Source organism: Passer domesticus, chromosome 5, assembly GCF_036417665.1.
Source record: "Passer domesticus isolate bPasDom1 chromosome 5, bPasDom1.hap1, whole genome shotgun sequence".
NCBI classification, from domain to species: Eukaryota; Metazoa; Chordata; class Aves; order Passeriformes; family Passeridae; genus Passer; species Passer domesticus.
In genome coordinates this window covers 6,705,880-6,724,857 of record NC_087478.1, presented here as the reverse complement: position 1 = coordinate 6,724,857, position 18,978 = coordinate 6,705,880, and the positions used below count along the sequence as shown (strand labels likewise).

Below are 18,978 nucleotides of genomic sequence, written 5' to 3'. Positions count from 1 at the left end.
TTCACCCCTGTGTTTTATTGAGATGAAGCATTCTGAGGTTTTTGGGGCTTGTATAGAAAATTTATTTATGGTGTCTGGGGTTTTTCACTTCTGGAATACTAAGACAAAATTCTGATCTCTTTGGCATGAGTGTAAACACAGAGTAACTTCACTGACGTCAGCAGTGTAAAAACCATATGCTGCTCCTCCTGGAGCTGGCTTCAGATGAACTGAGAGCTGATGGGCACCATGAGCTTTTTGGGCACAAATGAGACAGAGTCTGTTTGGTAAATCTTTAATGGTTGGACTTTCTCTTGGTAATATTTTATTGTACCATGTTGTAGAGACATACAGACAAAAAACTTGGGGCAACTCTGCCTAGAAATTGGCAGCTTTGCAATGAAGAGACAACAGCATGCTCCAGACATCTTGCAAAATGTAAGGTTAAATAAGAAGGTACAAAACCAGCTGGATAATATGCCATCTTTATACCTTGTTTGATCTTTAATTTCTGACCTAGATTTGGAATGACAACTGGCCAAGCTTCACTTCCATTAGACTTGTTTCAGTCACAGACATTTAACATGCAATAATAAAGAGTGAAATGTTTTCTCAGGGAATTGTTGGATAATCTTACATTCCTACTTTTCCTCAGAACTTTGAAATTCAAGGGGCAAAATGGAGCTAGAAGAAAAGGACTGTAATTTTAAGATAATGAAATGTTTTTTTCATTTGTTATGTTCTAAATCTTTTACTGTATTCACTGCAGTACATTTTGGGCAAAGTAATCTTGAAGTACATACTTAATCACATTTATTTCTGTTCAGCAAGAAAGAAAGAAAGAAAATTAATAGTTATGACAGGTGCTAGTTTGCTCATGGTGGTGTAGATCCACGATCATGCTGTTGAAGAGCATGTTGTGCAGCCTTGCAAAGGCAGTGATTTCCAAAAGCCCTAATCACCCTGAAACACTCTCACAGCTCGTTTCCTCACTCAGATATGGCAGCCTTGTAACTCAAAGCATTTCTCCAGCCAGTGTGTCTACAAATTACTATGATAATGTACCAGATATGCTGCCGTCACACTTCATCACTTCTTATTATGTACAGCATCAGCTACTGAGTTGATGGGTTTATAATCAAATCTCTTGTACACAGCTTGTTTTTGGCAAGATAGAAAAAAAATGCAAGTTTTACACCTGAGCCACATGTTTATGGGTGTAATCTGTGTCCTTATTTTTCTCTAACTGATCTTCTTTAAGTTAATTATTGACTACTTCTGCTAACCCTTATTAAAGAGCTGTGGGTGGCCTGAAAACTGATTTAAATGAGGCAAGAACAAAAGATGAGTATGACTCATAGATTGTAAGTGCTCATCCTTCACACTTGCAGTCTTCAGTCTGATGAGTCTTTCAAACATCTACTCCAAGTCCTTCTCACCCCTTCTGCCTTCACAGCCATCAGTCCACAAAGGATTAAATGATACAAAACACTGTATTCCAAAACTGGAAAAAAGCCTAAGAAATCTGTGGTGTTTCTGAATCAAAGACAATAGAGGATATAACCAATTAGAGTTATCGCAAAATAAAAATCCTTCCTCAGGAAACTCCTAAACATAGCTGGGGAAACATTTCATGCCTTGTTCACTAAGCATCCATCGGTATTACAAAAGGCAAATTATTAAGAGATTTGTGTTATATCTCTTATGTTGTTATCATCAACTTTTTATATTCCTGCAACAGCAGGTGATTCGTATGGTGAACAGAGATCCCCATATAAATAAATGCAAGAAAACCACTAGACAGTCTGTTGGTGGGAAAATCCAGTGAATAACAAGGTTACTGTAAGCAAGTCTCGTTGACCATGATTATGGGACACTTCTCATTTGCACTAAAAGCAGGAGGACTCTTCACTCAGTGTCTTGTCTTCAGCTTTGCCACTCATCTTCTTTCTAAAGGAGGAATGGAATAATTAATGGCAGTTTTATTAAAAAGACAGAAAAGATATTCTTGGCCTTGGGAGACAAACAGCAGGAATTTGGATTTACCATGTAAATCACAGTTATGCATCCTTTCATATCCTCCTGCCTGCATTTTGGGGAATATCAACACATTAAAAATCCATAACTTCCTCTCAGAGACTTCAATTTTTCATTCTGGGTTCACGTCTCTCCAGTAATTTCCCCCCATAAGTTTAATTAGCTTCATGTTGGAGTAATGCAGCATTCACACCTTATCTGTCTTATTTGGGAAGCTATTTCAATGTTTGTGATGTCAGTTAATTTATGATGTAAATATATCTGTGATAAGTTTGTCTATATGATTTTCCACCAGAATCATCATCTAACATAAATATTTCTACTTTATTGCTACTGTTAAATGTTTTCTTCTCATGTCAAAATGTACTTACTTACATGAAGTAATTAATTTCCCTCTCACGTAATTAAATAAGCCAAGCTCTGCTGATTAATCTTTTAAAGTGTCTTTTGTATTTCCCCAATCATTCAAAGAGACTTTGATAGACTCTGCTTGATATGTGATTTACATACATGGTTCTACATAAAATAATCTTAAGGTTTATGCAGTGGACTTAAAATCTCACTTGTTGTAAAAACCCCTCTAATTTGATACATCCAATAGCTGTATTATATCTTTGCATGACCTCACCACCCTAATAATTCATACTTGTCTCAAGAGCAACAGGAATCCTAAAGATATCTAATTTCTTTTGTTGCTACCCGACCACTACAGAACAAATTATTCAATGAATCTCTAAATTAAAGACCTTGCACTGTACATACTTTGTATTTTTCTGGTTAAAAAAAAAAAAAAAACAACAAAAAACAAACTTTCCTTGTATGATGATCCATCCCTTGCCAATAGCCTCCAATTATGTACAGATTTTAGAGCCAACTCCCATGCCAAGGAGGAAGAACGTGCTCTGCCGTGTACACTCAGTAGGTCTAAGGCCAGCCATGGAGGAATAGAATTAATAGCAGCTCTCCACCCACATCTTATTCACACATCCTTCAACTATTCAGAGTATTTGTTCAGTTTGAATTATTTTCAAATTATGCTGCATATGTGTCCTGAATCTTAACAATTAAAGCAAAACAGAGCTCCTGCAGTTGTACTTCAGTGTTATCAGCTTTACTTTTCTGTGGCTCTTCAGCATGTAAAGCCAAAGAGAATGCATTAGCTCATGTCTTTATTTCTGAATGACATCCCAGCATTCAGGAATGAAGGTGTCAGCATAATACCATCAGATTGTGTGCTATTTCTGTGCTGAAGATGCTGGAAAGTGCCAGTCCAAAGCAAAGGTACCCACACAGAAATAGTGGCTTTTTCTATTTGCCTGTGCTGTTGCATTGCAGGTATTGCAAAGGAAAGTCTGACAAATTTAAGGTTACCTTTAACTACAGGATATTTTTAGTAGCTGCTTGAAGATCCACCAGGAGAAAAAATATTGCTACATCAAAACTAAATGTGTGCACCATTCCCCACAAGTAAGAAAAGTCCTTCTTTTTGGTTTAGATTGATTTTATGAGCTGTAAATAACTTAATCACTTCATTTTTTAATCTGTCTTACTGATATATTAAAGCCAATTTTCCTTAATAAAATGTATTTATCAGACCAGGCCTTGTAGGAGAGAGAAATTATACAATAACTTAGAGCAAGAAATTCAAGATGCATAGTTTGATTAAATTCTCATCAAAATCCCAGGGAGTTCATTAGAGTTTAAGAACCTGACTTCTTTAAAAATAAATTCTTGTTAGCTGGCTAGCTAATCTTTTCACTTTGGGGCTGCAGTTTCATGACTGCTTTAACCCAATGCATGGATGAGTTCCTGGGAAAAAGGAGTGGGTCTGCCTCTCCTCCCCTTCTCAGCTGTGTGTTCCCAGAGCTTCCCACAAGGCCAGCTGATTAAAAACACTCATCAAACCACAAAAGTGAATTTTTTTTTCAGCCAAACTTCCAACACCCCAGTCTGACTAACCAAACACATGTCCTGACTTTAGGAAAGTGGGTGACCGAGTGCTGGGCTGAGACCCAGGGGAAAAAGGAAAACTGCTTCCATCAGCAATGCTACAAAACAGCTGCATTGAATGTGAAATTTAGCCCACCCTTATGTCAAACTGCCATATGGTTTGGTCATTTGCAATTTATCATATTACCTTTTAATTAATGTAGGCATTACATCTATCTATCATCATCTATCTAATGCAGGCATCTATCTTACTCTGGAATCTATTTAGGTGTTTTTTATTTCATACAATGCTAAAAGCAGACATAAATTGTAGGGAACTGGTGCTGCAGACAAGAAGTAAAAAAACAAATGTCCCCTTTTGCCTTGAAAACTGAGGATTTACTGCCTAAAGCACTGGTTGGGTTGCCAGTGCTTCAGTGGCAGCCAAAGGTTGTAAGCCAAAGGGATTCTCCCTGAGGACTGATTGTAAATGGCAGAGCTGAGCTCTGGATCATCTGCTTTGGAGCATTTATATGTCAGAAGCAAGACAGAAAACAGAAATCTCAGAGAACTCAGGGAACAAGAAAACCACTCTGAACATACAAATATGCAACAAGGAAACCCCATTTCTAACATAATTTCACTTCTCCATGCAGCAAATTGGAATTGATCCAAAAAGTCTCAGATATTGCTTTAGAAAGATCAAATCTTAACTGTTTACTTCTTATATTGAGATCATATATCCCTTTTTTTTCTTACTGGCCCTTATGTCTCATCTGGTATTCATCGGAGGTCATTTGCTGAGCCTGGATTCCCACTCTTAAATTCTGTACAAATTGCTCTCAGCTGCTTATTGTAAACTGAACTGGTCAATAATGCACCCACTGCTTCCACCCTTCTGGCTGCCCCTTCTCCTGATCTGAAAAGGAGTAGCCACTATTTAAAAATCCCTAGATCTCATTTTATTGTTTGATGGGTTTTCTTTTCTTCATGGAAAGAGGTCTGTGCTGGAATGTCAAAACAAGCAGCAGCAACCCCAATTCCTCATCTGCAGTAATTAAATGTTTTATTCCATATGAGCTGATCTTCCTCATGTTTTCTTTTTGCACCACTTCAGTTCTGTATCTTATTTGAATACAGCTCAGGGCAATATTTTAAAAAATCTTTGTGGAGGAGTTTAAGGTTTAGGTTTTGGTGGGGTTTTTTGGGTTTTTTTGGGTTTTTTTTAAACCAGTATATCTCTTTACCTTTATTAGTTTGCACTGTTTGGATTCAAACTCTTGCACAACGTTTAGCAAAAGTCTACACACTGCTTTCCTTTCAAAGTCTTTTAATCTCACAGTGCTATGGCAAGCAGCATAATGAATCTGCCACAGCAACACTTCAGTTGCTTGACCTTCCAAAAATAAAGATTTTGTTCATTAATTGCAGAGATTTTGCAATTCCTCTTCAGTAGAACTCTCTTTACTATTTTGTCATCCCTGAAAAGGAAAAAATAAGGAAAAAATAAATCAATATCATTTCTAGAGCCATTCACTGGGTAGTCTCAAAGGTTCACTTTCCTTTGGACAGCTACGGGAGGTTCGTGAATCAGGAGTGCAGTCATGTTAAATTGCTGCCATAGTCCAAAGAGAGGAGAGGGGAACATTCCCAAAGAGTAATTGAGAGCTCCAGCTCTTTGGCTTGAGAGGTCTGAATCTCTCTGTCTGAAAAAAAAAAAAAAAAGAAAAAAAAGAAAAAAAAATCCAATCCCAGGAACCCCATGCAGAACCATACCACTGACTTTGCAGAGAGCATTGGGCAGAGAATACTCAGGAAGAAACTGAACAGACTCTCAGCTTCCTCTCTAGGATGATAGAGACTGACATTATAAGCCATATAGTTTAATTCCACCCTATTCATAATTAAAGATACTTCACAGAAACATAAATTCACCCATAGAGATCACCCAAATTAGTTTGCAGGAATGTTTCATACTTATTTTAGCAAGATTGATATATTCATATCTTTTATATAGACTGGAAATTGCTGTCTTACATCCACATTAAACATAAGACACCAGTAAAATTATCTTTACATGAATGCTGGCCAAACATTCAGTGGAACAAGGACTGAACACCACTGAACCAGCAAATATGACAGTACTTGCATATTTTTAGAGATCCCTAATAATCCCTTCACAGATGGAAAAATGTAGTTTTAAAATAGCTCTGTTGCTTGGACAAGCAAGTAACATCAGTAGAGAACAGATGAGTCTACATTTTGCACCTTATACATTTTTTGCCAAATTCACTATTTAATTTAAATATCTATTAAGGATGAAATGAATATTTATTCAAATGAAATGAAGGGAGAAGCAAAGTTCTAGAGAATTCAATGACAAAATTTCTTTTGAGTTACAAGAGGTCAGAATATCATTACTCAACAGATTCTGTTCCTTGAACATTTGCTGTTTCCACTTATTTCTATTACCTAAGTGACACAGGGAGTGACAATTGCTCTTTGTTCCCCTTCTCTCCTAGTGCTACTGGGGTGGACTAGATGATTCAATCAACCATCCACTAGAAATTCTATCCTGGTTCTGAAAGAGCTTAAAAAGGGGATTTAAAGACCAGAAATGTTTCATTGAATAACTCCTAATCAGTTCTAGTTCTTACATCTGACAAGAGTTCAATTTGTCTAAAAGCCTGGGGACCAGTCATGCAGGATGGCTTCAAAACTACACACACAAAGGGACTTGAGTGCCACACAGAGCAGTGGAATGGTCATCTGGACCCCATCTTTTCCATCTGTACCATCATGACAGACACGCTTTGCAACATGAAACATGTTCTATTTATGTCTCCATTCTAGTGTGATCAAAATTTATCTTGTTTTGAGCTAAAGATTGCACCAGATGTCCTCCAGAGGTTTCTTCCAACCTACATAATCCTATTATTCCTGTACACGATTGCTTTTTGTTGTTAATATTTCCTTCTTGCCAAATACAAAAATTGTTTATGTATTTACTAGATTAATAGTAATTGTACTAACATTGAACAATAGCAACTCTGTAATTTTCTGTGTATTCTATTCTTGATCCAGCAGGAAAATCCTGTAATAAACTTGAAGCCAACAAAATCATTCCAAATATTTCCAAGTCTGCTTACACTGAAGATGTTCAGCAGATCATTTATAGCAAATAAGTGATGTTTTAGATATTCAGAAAATATATCTCATTATGTCATTTTATGCTTAATGGCTTTAAAGAATGAAACAAGGATTTGTATTTCTGGTCCCTTGCTGTCTATCTATCTGGATTTTTTTAAGCTCTTTCTTTGCAGCCTTCATTATAATTTCAAAAAAGGTATAAGAAAGTGAGACTTCAGAGACAAAGATGCCATTTACTTTTCATCTGTTGTGCAGCATGGTCTCCAAACAAACTCCCAGTCTGCTGACCTTTGTCAGGAAAGTATGATAAATTGTCAAGATAGTAAAATCCCAGATGTTTTTATGTTGATATCAGCCTCACAGCCACATCACTATTCCCGTAGTTCCTGAGTCAGCCTGACACCTTTACCTTTACCTCAGCTGCTCACCTGGGAGAGCAACATTTAGCCAAGAGAAAAATATGTCAGTTAATAATTTTTGTGTTTCCATTCAAAACATGTAAAGTTAAAGTCCATGACAGCCACTAAAACCAAATTCGACATGGGGTCTGAGGAGTAAAGGAGATTTTACACACTGCCAAAAGTGTGCAAAGCTCTGTCAGGGGAACACAGAGCGGTGACCTGGATCATTGTGGTCTTCAATGTCCTCATGAGGGGAAGCAAAGGGGCAAGTTCTGATCTGTTCTCACTCATAACCAGTGACAGGACTGGAGGAAACAGCATGAAACTGAGTCAGGGAAGGTTTAGTTTGGAAAAAGGTCCTCACCTAGAGGGGGCTTGGGCACTGGAACAGGCTCTCCAGGGAAGTGCTCACAGCACTGAGCCCGGCAGAGTTCACAGAGGATTTGGACAGTGCTCTCAGGCACATGCTGGGATTCCTGGGGTGTCTTGTGCAGGGCCAGTAGTTGGACTTGATGGCCCTGATGTGTCCCTGCCAATTCAGGATGTTCTATGATTTTATGATGTCTGAAGCTATCTTGTTTGCTTTTCATGGTTCATTATTCATTAGTATTTGTACTCTGTTAATCCCTAGATGTTTCAGTTATGTACCAGAATAAACTGCATGTACACAGACATTTCTACATTAAAAAATTTAAGGTTCCTACTCTACAGAAGTCAGAGCTTGAAAAGCTGAATGTTTACCAGAGAAAACTTCCCTTTTATCCTCACTGATACAGCTGGGAGCAGTGCAATATGGGGGAAAGATTTTTCCCTTACTAATTTCCACAGCAGCAGCCACACAGCTGTACAGTGCCACATTCAAGCTCACATCCCTTTTGAGAAAAGATCCTTCACTGTGGTTATTTTGTAGTTATTTCTCTACATGTATATTTGGATAGTTATATATATATGATGCACACTTTGGTGTACTACAGTACAACGTCAGAATTAGATAGTAAGACTTGAATCAAGGCATAAAAAGCATACTGATAGCTCTTACTCATACAAGGACTCACACCTCTTGTATTAATAGTTCACTTTAACAGTACATGACTTAGATGACTTATACGAGTTCATATATTATGTTATCCTGGCAGGTCTACATAAATGGAAAAGAATTTTTGCTGGACTGGAACAGCAGGAAATTTCAAGGAAGTCAAAGGACCCAGCATTATGGCTATGAAATCATATTCAGTCCCTGCATACAATAAAATTCTTAAATTCATCCTATGAGTATTAATAACAATAATAATAATGCCAATCTTCAACAAAACTGAAATAATGGTAGAGTAGCTTCTGATTTACAATGCTGCACTGCTTGAGTAATCATCTTAACTTTTGGGTAACCTCTCATTGCACATAATAGGAACATTACTTTGAAAGATTTAAGTAAGCATAGCATATTACAGAAGGAAGAAATACTTAAATTTTCAAACCACTCTGCACAAGCATTTTGTGCTTTTACAGACAATAGAGCCTGCATTCACAACTCACTGTCACTTCAGCTCAACCCTATAGCCAGTTCCCCAAATTAATCAGAGCTGCACAATGCAAAAGCAGCACAAAATTATTAATTAGAATCACTTGTTGTCAAACAAAAGACACCTTCTCTATGGAGGGAAAGAATGGGAAGGTAACAGGAGGAAAAACAAATCCTGATAACACAAATGAATGGGAGATCTGTCCCACTAGGAAACATTAGCAGGAGCAGCAGAACTGAATAAGCTAGATAAGGCTGATTACAAGTGTTGGTTCAAGCTTTGCTTGATGACCTGCATCCAGAGCAGTTTCTCAGAGGTCTAATAATGTTTGAAGGCAATCTGGAGGCTCCAGGACACTGTGAAGCCTTCTGTCACTCCTGACCATTTCCTCTCATGTAGAATCATGAGAGGTGATTAATCAAAGTTAACCTTTGTATTGTCATTTTCCCCCTCAGTCGAAGAGGAAATTAACCAATTCAAGAAACGTCAGTGGGAGCAGGCACACAAGCAAAGCAAGACCAACTGAGTCCAATTCTTTGAGGAAACCTGGCTTCATGTGTATACCATACCTGTTCAAGACAAAAAGAAAGACTTTAAATAATGTAAAATGTTTTAGATTTGATCACCCCTCTTTTTCCTACTAATTAGTGCCTGTACCATTAGTTGTCCTAGCCCCACCTGTGCTCCAGTCCTCCTCTCCAGTCACCTTTTGGACTCTCCACAATGCCTACACTCTACAAAAAGCATTCAGGCCTGCCTACTCATTTCCTCTCCCTGCAAAATAACCCCAGGTTTGCAATAATTTAGCCTCCCTCTAGTCCCATTCTAACTGGGACTATTGTATAAACTGCAAGGGAAAGAAGAGGAAAGGAGCCAAATCAGGACAGATATTTCCAGAAGATTCTCCCACCTGTTTATAAATCAAACTCACCTCTGTCAGAGATGAAACCCACACAAACTTTTCCCCTCTCTTTCATACTCTGAGTTTGATACTGATTGTGATGCACAAAGGTGAATATTTTACATCTCTGGTAGCCCTGAAAGACAGGATACTTGACTTTAATCTGACATTCCTGTAGAGTATCACGTCTTTCTCCCAAGGAAGCATGCTGTCCTTTGGCATGTGACTCATTGCTTGTTGACTCCAGCAGTGCCATGCCCAGCTGCTCTGAGATGTTTGGTTTTGAATCCCAGTCATGCAGAAGACAAGACCTGGTGAAGTCAGATCTCAGAGAGACCACAAAGAACATAGCAACAATACCACTGCTCTGGGGTTCTATGGTTTTTTTGACTGCAGATCACGTAACATGTCTGATTTGGCTTCAAATGAAAAAGCACAGCTTGTCATGGGAGAAGGGTGCAACTAAACTGCCTGAGATTTTATTCTGCTTTCTACCACCACCTCTTAGTTGCCATTTGCTGATCAGTTTAGAGCACAGTAGCTATACCAATGGCATTCAGAGCATTTCCTGAAGCATATTTGTGTTTTGAGAGTCATCTTTATGGTATTTTGGACGACTTCTAATTTTGTACTGAATGTAGTAAAACCTTGTCCACTACAAGGTGCACATGTTGGTGATGTATCCAAGTAAGCTGTAGTGAACTGTAAGACTAGAACAGGCTCTAAGGAAGAGGTTTCCCAATTTCTGCTCTGTTCCAAAATACTGCAATTTTATTTCAAAACACCATCCTTTGGAAACTGTTTTTACTTAATCTGTAATTTTAAAAGAGCATTGGTTACTTATTCACTGCTCTTCTTTTCTTTATGGGAGAACTGCACTGCTATGTATCAATACCTCACTGAAACTGGAAACTGAGCCTTGGTTTCAGTTTGCAATAGGGAGAATCCTGATATTTCCCTCTCAGACAGGCAGAAGAAGGGAAACTTAAATCTTGAGGGAGTGAGCTCAGAAATCATGAATTCAAGCAGCAGAGTACACTGCAGAGCCTCAAACCCAGCATCAGCCTCAGCTACTGACTCTAAATGAGCTGAAGCCAACTCAGATTTGAATGCAGCATGTCAGGCAAGTATGACCCTGAACCTAAGCCTCTGAAACTCATCAGAGCTCATTAGAAAGGTCATAGTTTTGTGAGTATCTGGCTATTCCCTTCCTGCTTATAACATGTTCTTCTCTGGCTTGAGTGCCCCTACACCACCTTCTACAGTGTGCAATGAAGAGGTGCAGCAATGCAGCAGCATCCAGGCCACAGAAACTTGTTTATCCTCATTCATTAGCATGGCCATACCATTTATAAAGATTGCTTATTGATTTATTGCCTGATGGTGGCAATTTTGCTCACCCTTGAATAAAAGGCTCTACAAGATTTCTCTCAGTCTTAGCTGAGAAAAAACCTTCAACTTGATTGCTTTCCTCTGAATCCTTGGATAGGGTCTAAGGATGGCATAGGAGCCTCACCTAGTAAAAAACCCCTAATGTATGTCTTTGTCAAGCTGGCTGTGACAATGTGCAAGTATTGCACAAAATGGCCTCCTGAACATGTTCAATACTCCTTGGACAGCATTCTTGCTGCCTGCTCTGGTGTCTGTGTTGCTGTGGTTCTTGTGCTTCCTGTCAAAAGAGCTAATTGCATTAAAACTGACATGGAGTTATCTATTCTGCCACAGAATATGGGGAATAATCTTATACCAACCCAAGCCAATTCTGCAAGAATTCATTTCAGTGCTCAGTGTAAAAATATGTGACAATAAATGTCCATTGTTTAGACCTTTCTCATCAATCACAAAGATGCAAAGACTCTGCTCAGTGCCATGAGACCCGAACTGAGCTTTCTCTAGGCGAGTGGATAACTGCAATTAAACTCTGGAGGAAAAGCCCAATGGATTTGAGACAGAAAATTAGCCATAGCTGTTAGCAGCTTTGATGCAGTTGTTAGATGCTTCTTTTGGTTTTTAATATAAGTAGAAAAATCAATCAGCTCAAACACTGTTTTCTGTCTTTAAAGCATTTTAAAATCTTTTCCACTTTCCAAATTAGCAGCATAGACTGAAATACTAAAATAAGTTTCATTCTATAGATCTGGAGCCCTGGTAGTGTACTGCAATGCAGCATTTACCCAAGACCTGTCCAAAATTGAATAGATGAAAGAGACATGCTTAGCACGACAGTGTGTCTTCACACACACATTGACTAACTTGTGTTGGACTTAAAACTACGTGGAATGCTAGACATGAATAAATAAGCAGCAATTTTTTGGGGTTTTTTCATGTTATTGTGAAAATCAGGGTTATTAATATCTTTGTTAAGGCCACAAAAATATGAACTTGTATGAAACTGATATATCCTCTTATTATTCATTCCTAATAAAAAGATATAATACTTTTGCTTTTATATGAAGTTTGTGTTTCTAAGGTTTTCTCTATCATTCTACTTTGATTTCTGGCATGAAAAAGACAGTGTCTTATAATTCAGGTCTCTAAAAACTCAGGCTTTCAGAAAATATCAAATGTGAATCATGAGAACAAGTGACATGTTGGAGACATGAGGCATATGGCATTGTTGAGCAGCTTTTTAAAGTTCTAATATGTGTAATGATACATTGTTTATCTCATCGTATTTTCTAAGGATTTGATAGACATTGGAAATGCAGAATACAGTAAGAGCTACTGTCACCAGCTACAATGGTGATAAATGCTATCATCCTAATCATACATGATTAGCTGATTTTAAAACCGGTCCAGAAGTACTATTTAGTAGGATTTTTATCATTCTTTAAAGCATAAAACCATTAAAAGCTTAATAGCTGCTATTTAACTGGAATGAATGCCATCAAATGGTTCTTCTGCAGCTAGATAAAACTTTGTTTTTCAGTAGATTTACATTTTGAATAATTTTTTGCCATATTGATTGTTGAGTAGCTGCAGTTTTTATGAATGCATTAAAATTAGTGATAACAAGAATCTCTTGGTTAATAACAGCCATGACTTAAAACCTGAATTGTTTACTCTTAAAATTAATAGAATTCAGAAATTATTTTTCAGAGAAAAGGTCTATACTTTAAAGTTCCTAATCACTCAAGCAGTATAATGAATGTTTTTACCTAAATCAGAAATGTGTAAATACAAACATGGTGGAAACTTAAAAGATGTGCTGATTGGCAGGACAACATTGCCATGAAAACAAGTGGTAAATCACCTTTGCAAAAATCATAGAACCTTATTCTGCTGAGGGATAATTAAACATAAACAAGACATTTTGGCTGAAGCATGGGAGTTCACCTGTTGCTACAATCTGCTTCCAAAGGCTCAGCCTGGCCCATTTTAATAAAAGTTCCCTTTATTCAGGAGTGCACCTTTTGGACTACATTTCACTTGAGTATCCTAATAAATTCTCTTCAGATGTAAAGTGCACATGGATGTGATAAACAGTGTAGTAATCATGTCTCCACCAGCTAAGGGAGCACAGCCTTTCCTACACTTTGTGGGATTCTGGAAATTACATGTTCCAGGTTAGAGTTGGTTTCTGACCCAAAAGAAGAGCTATTTTGAGTGGGCCCTTGAGCAACAAGAAGCCTTTGATCATCTCAAACAGGAGACAGCTCATATGGCAGCTCTTGAGCTGGTCCAGACAGAAAAAGCTGTGCAAAATATGCTCTGCAGTGTTCCAAGGGAGCATGGCCTGACCAGGCAAAAAAACATCAGGAGAAACACCAGGTCAGCCATTAGGGTTTTGGAGCTGAGAGAACTGGGGTTCAAAAGCCCATTGCACCCCTGAAAATTGTAAAAGATGTCACTCTTCATTTTTCAAATGTAACAAGAGACACAGAAAAATGGGAACAATGATAAGACAAAGGCTGTTAAGATGAGCTAGCAATAAGTTTCTGATTGAGTCACTCAGGTATTGCTCCACTTCAGGTTAGTGTAACTTGATGAGATAAAGCTTTATTCATATATTTATATGTACATTAAAAATATTAATATATTCAAAGTTATTTATTCATATTACAGGAGCACCAAAATCTCTTAATGAGCCTGGAGCTAGTGTAGCAGGGACTGTGATACAATATTGAAAAAATTATCTCTATTGCAAATAATTTACTGTGGATGAGGGAACTGATTCATTTGAGATTTTAAAGACAACAGTGAGATTGCAAAAGATGCAAGAGCTGGCTAATTATCCTAACAGTACAAGATTTTAACTCCTGGCATCTGGCTTCACTACTCTGACTCAAGGTACAACATCTCTGATCCTTTCCCTGACAGGTGTTTTTCTGTCACCCTCAACTATTCTGTTGTTTCTGAATTACTCTCAGTACCTCACACCACAAAGTGTTCCTGCCCCAGCACCATCACTTCTGCCAAGAGTGATGGGATGTTCTGGGAAGTGAAGGACAGATTTCCAGGTGCTTTAACAAAGGGACCATTGTGGAAGTGTTCCATGATTTCTTGTTAGCTACTTGTCTGAACTTGTCTTCTTTAATTTCCCTTTGACATTTAGAGGGAGAATTATTTGGGGTAGTGCGAGGCAAAAGAAAGAAAAAACCCTGAGAAAAAAGACTGTGGAAAGAACAAAGTGCTGTTAATTCAAAGGCAGCAAGGTTGGAAACAGGGAGAAATCATTGCCCCACAGGATCATGGCTGCAAATACCAATCTCTTCACTACTAAAGAGAACTGTTCAAAACTTTTTTCAGGTAAAACTTCAAAAATGTATTTTCAGCTCCACTGAATATTTCAGGAGAGATTCTATTTCCACAAAAGCCTTTACTTTTTGTTTAAAAAAAAGTTTGGGGAATGTGACATTTCTACTTAAAAAGGCAATTTATTCTTTGGAGGTTTAGTGTGCTTGTTTGTTTATACTGACATTTTCTAATAAAACATAATCCTACTCTGACATCCCAAAGTGCAAATTTAACATAATTTTCATGAACCCTCTTTGTGCTATGAAAAATTCTCCATGTTCTTTTTCAGGTACAAAACCAAAGCATACAGACTTATTAAATATCCTATTACAATAACTTTTGGTTAAGCGATATTTTTATAGATACATAAGAGTTACAGAATGTTGGGTGTTCAGTTGTTTATTCTCTCCCTATGAAGGAGAAAAAATAAATCCATGCAATATTTTAAAAATCTTCTCCAATATTTATTATAAACTTCCAGCACAGGAGACCCAATAATTTATCCAAACATCAGTTACAAAGCTGATGAATTTTCCTGATTTCTATCTTATGACTTTATGTTGGAATTTCTGCCTCAAACATTTTGGTTTGAATTAAGTCAGCATTTCTTGCAACACATACATAGAGTGTGAAAGAAAAAAAAGTCCATCATCGTCTTCATTCCTTTTCATATACCCTTATGTTTCCACCTGATATTGTTTTTACTAAATAAGTAGACTTCTTCCAGCCTTTTGACATAAACTGTGCTTTCTTTTTTGTCTTTTTTCTCTCCTTGAGAGATTGCCCAGTTTATTTACACCTGTCTTGTTTTCAGACTGTGGAATGGTGCACCAGCTGAGGTCTCATCACTGCTTAGTACAGCAAAATAATTACTTCCGTTGTCATGCTGTTAATACAGCCCAGCACGAGATTTGCCTTTTGTGCAACCACATTATCTTGTCGACTCAGATGCAGTTGGTGAGCCATGATGACCTTGGACCTCTCCTCCCATCCTGCTGTTCCTCCAGTTATTCTCCCATTTGTATTTGTGCACTTCAGGTTTCCTGCACAGGCATTACTGTTCACGGCACTTGTGGTTATTGAATTTCATCCTCATGGTTCAAATGCTTGCTGCAATTAACAGCATGGTTATGAATTCTGATCCGTTCCTCCAAAGTACACACAACCCTCCTCACCCAAAAACTTCTGTACGTGTCCTCTGCTCCTTCATCCATGCCACAAACATAAAGATTAACCACGACTAGGACCAAGGCAGTTCTTGGGGGTGCCCTGCAAAACCTACCTTCTTTTTTTGATAGAGAAAGGAATGAAAATCACTCCCTGAGTGCTATTTTTAGTCAGTTGAGCATTGACAGACAGTGGCTATAATATCCAATTTTGCTGGTTTAAAATGTTAAATGTTTAAAAGCTTAATACAGTCAGAACACTTCACATTTTCAGCTTCTCTCCCATATGATAAGCAAGATCATTCATCAGAGAAGGAGCTTAGATAGGTTTGGCATAATTTTTATTTGATACATCCACACTGGACATTTTCAAGTACTGCATGTTGTTCTTGGTCCTTACCTACTGATTGTTTAACAGTCTGTTCTAGTACCTACCACATTCTCAAAGTTAAAATGACAGGTATCTTGATTTTGTAGGTCTTCCTTCTTCATGTGTGAAAGTAGGTACAACATTTTCAGTAAATTCACTTTATTTACCCTAGTAGAGAGGTAGCAACATTTTCAAAATAGGTAAGCACAGCAGGAAACTACACTGTAATTCAGAATTTCATCATAAATGTCACAAAGAGAAGCCAGCATTTGAAAAGCAAAAGACATCTCTGGACCATTTTACAGTGTCTTTACATCACTAATACATCACTAGGAGAGCTCTTGTTCATATCACCTCACCTGAGTTTATTTATATTGCATTAATCCCATTCCTCCCTCTTCTCTTTTTCAAAGATCAGTGAGGATTTCCACCACTTCACAGGCAAGCCCAAAGTGTTTTGTAGCCAAGGGAAGCAGAGGAGCACTGAAGACTGATCCACTTGCATGTTCTCTTTGAACCTGATCCTTCCCTAGCCCACATAAGCATTATTTAAATCCAGCTGCTTTGGGGTTTGTCAGTCTGATCCTCTTTGCACATAAAATGTTTATTGAAACAGGGACTTGAACACTTGCTGCTCTGTTTTTCAAATAAATTTTCAGACAATGAAAATATCTTTGGAAGGCATGTTTGACCCAACACACCCACATACAATTTAAACACCTGCATTGTAATTTGACCCTCATTTTTTTAACTAATGATGGAAAATTGGTGGTTTTACTCATCTCCTTTTTGTTTATCTGACTCATGCCTTAGGAGCAGCATTTCTCTTACTGGTTAGAGAAGGATGAGGCTTGCACATTCAGATATAGAAACTGGGCAAAGATTTTACTAAATGAGGCTAATTATAGCCTTTCTCTCTCCTCTAAGCTAGAAACTCTTACCGGCTTCTCTGACAGAGCAAAATTTTTCATAACTGGTGTGTTCCTTCTGAAACCTGTATTTTTGATCTATGACCATATAATGAGGAAATACCAGTTTAATTTACTTCTGCACATTATTGAAACATAGCTTAAAATAAATTTTTAAAAAATAATCCATATAGAAAATTATACTGTGCATCTGTGAAACAATGTTTTTTATGCTTATAACCATGAAGTCATTAAAGGAATCTGCTCAAGATTGTGGTACCTCAATCTGCTGATTCTTCAATCTGCTGAAGAATGTAGTTTGGTTTTTGGTCTGAAGTCATAAGCATCTAAACCAATCTTGCTCAGATCATCACACCTCCTAAGAATTGCTGCTGAGTTGTCAATAGGACTGGAAAATTTCAGTTCATAATTTAATTTTCAAAATGTTACAAATGACTGACTGAAAATAAAAACAGAAAAAGCAGGGAAACTGAGAACAAAAATCCCATTTTAACATTAACTGTACCTTTTATAAATTTTGTCAGTAAAATAACCCTCTTTAAGTAATTAATTTGTCTATAAGTATAAGAACAATACATCTAATTTCCTAAATTTCAGTTTAAATATTGAAGTACATTGGTCTTGTGCCAGACCATAATATGCTCAGAATGAAGAATATGTAGGAGGTGTTAGGCTTTAACATTATGGCATGGAACTTCACTGATTTTTTCCATAAAAATATTTGACTTAATAGTGAAGGTATTCATACAGTAAATTAAAACCTAAAATTGCAAGGAATAATACTGCTTTAATTGCCTGACAGGATGGGGATTATTTCTTACATTCTCTCCCGCACAGATGAATATAACCTTCCTAAAGAGGAAATCTATTCACTGCTGAATAACAGGACTGTGTTAATATATTGAACTCTAGGAAGCCCCTAAATAATGTAGTATAAAGTATTAGCATTTTTCACCCCTTGAAGATCAAAGCTGAAGGCATTAGTTGTATGATGTAAGATTCATAGGTTATATCTGTGTGACTGCCAAGATGATATTGCAGGACTAAGTCCTACTGGAGTATAAATCTTACAATTAAAAGAAAGGCACTTGGCAGGGAATTTTTGGTGTTTGTTCTTCTCTCACATACTACATTCTGCAAAACAATTCCCAGGGGCAGCTTACCCTTTTTAATCTTGTAACTGAAATGTGAAATTTCTGCTTCTCTCCATAGATGTTAATGCAGCTCTGAAGGAACTGGGCTCTGGAGGAAATCCTTGTGCCCTGGTACACAGCAGTGGTCCAAGAGGTTTCAGTTTGGTATGCCCTCAACGTTTAGGCAAAATTCTTTGAGCTGGTGAATGGACCAGCTGCATTCAGACCTTGAGCAACTGGGTCTGAAAACTGTGTATAAGGTTCAGCTGCTGGAAGGAAATTCTATGTCGTAGGTGCAGATGTTTGAACGGATTACAAAACCTGAGCAAATACTTTTAATTATTTTGTGAATGCAGTGCTCCACAAATGCAGAAGTGCTGTTTCTGGCTGCAACCTGAGGTATCAGTGAATTCAGTGGAGTTCGTCATAGAGGCTGTGATAGTCCTGGGTTTCTGCTCCCTATTCTTAATGCATGGCTGATGTGAGACTCACAGCAGTGCCAACGTGGGTGATATGAGCTTTGGTGGGGGGATGCTGTGTAGGAATTCTTACAGCAGTAATTAATCTATGGATATAAGTGTTAGCAGGCATGGAAGGCTCAAAATGGATGTGTGAGCAAAAAATTAAGGCAGAACCCCAGGCACTTCCCACTCCCTGAGGTTTTTTCAATTAATATGGAAGGTTTTCTGACCTGGAACTTGCAGAGCCGAGGTGCAGTGCAGCCTT

The 18,978-nt window shown here is 37.7% G+C and overlaps 1 long non-coding RNA gene across 2 annotated transcripts in view; it reads right to left on the bottom strand.

Annotated features, from left to right (window-relative positions):
- Window positions 1–288: 288 nt before the first annotated feature.
- The window catches only part of LOC135301603 (uncharacterized), a 39,192-nt gene continuing 20,502 nt past the window's right edge, over window positions 289–18,978 (bottom strand). For both annotated transcript variants that reach the window (XR_010363364.1, XR_010363365.1), the window contains exon 5: window positions 289–1,929. This is a non-coding gene — a long non-coding RNA (uncharacterized LOC135301603). The remainder of the gene's footprint in view (window positions 1,930–18,978) is intronic.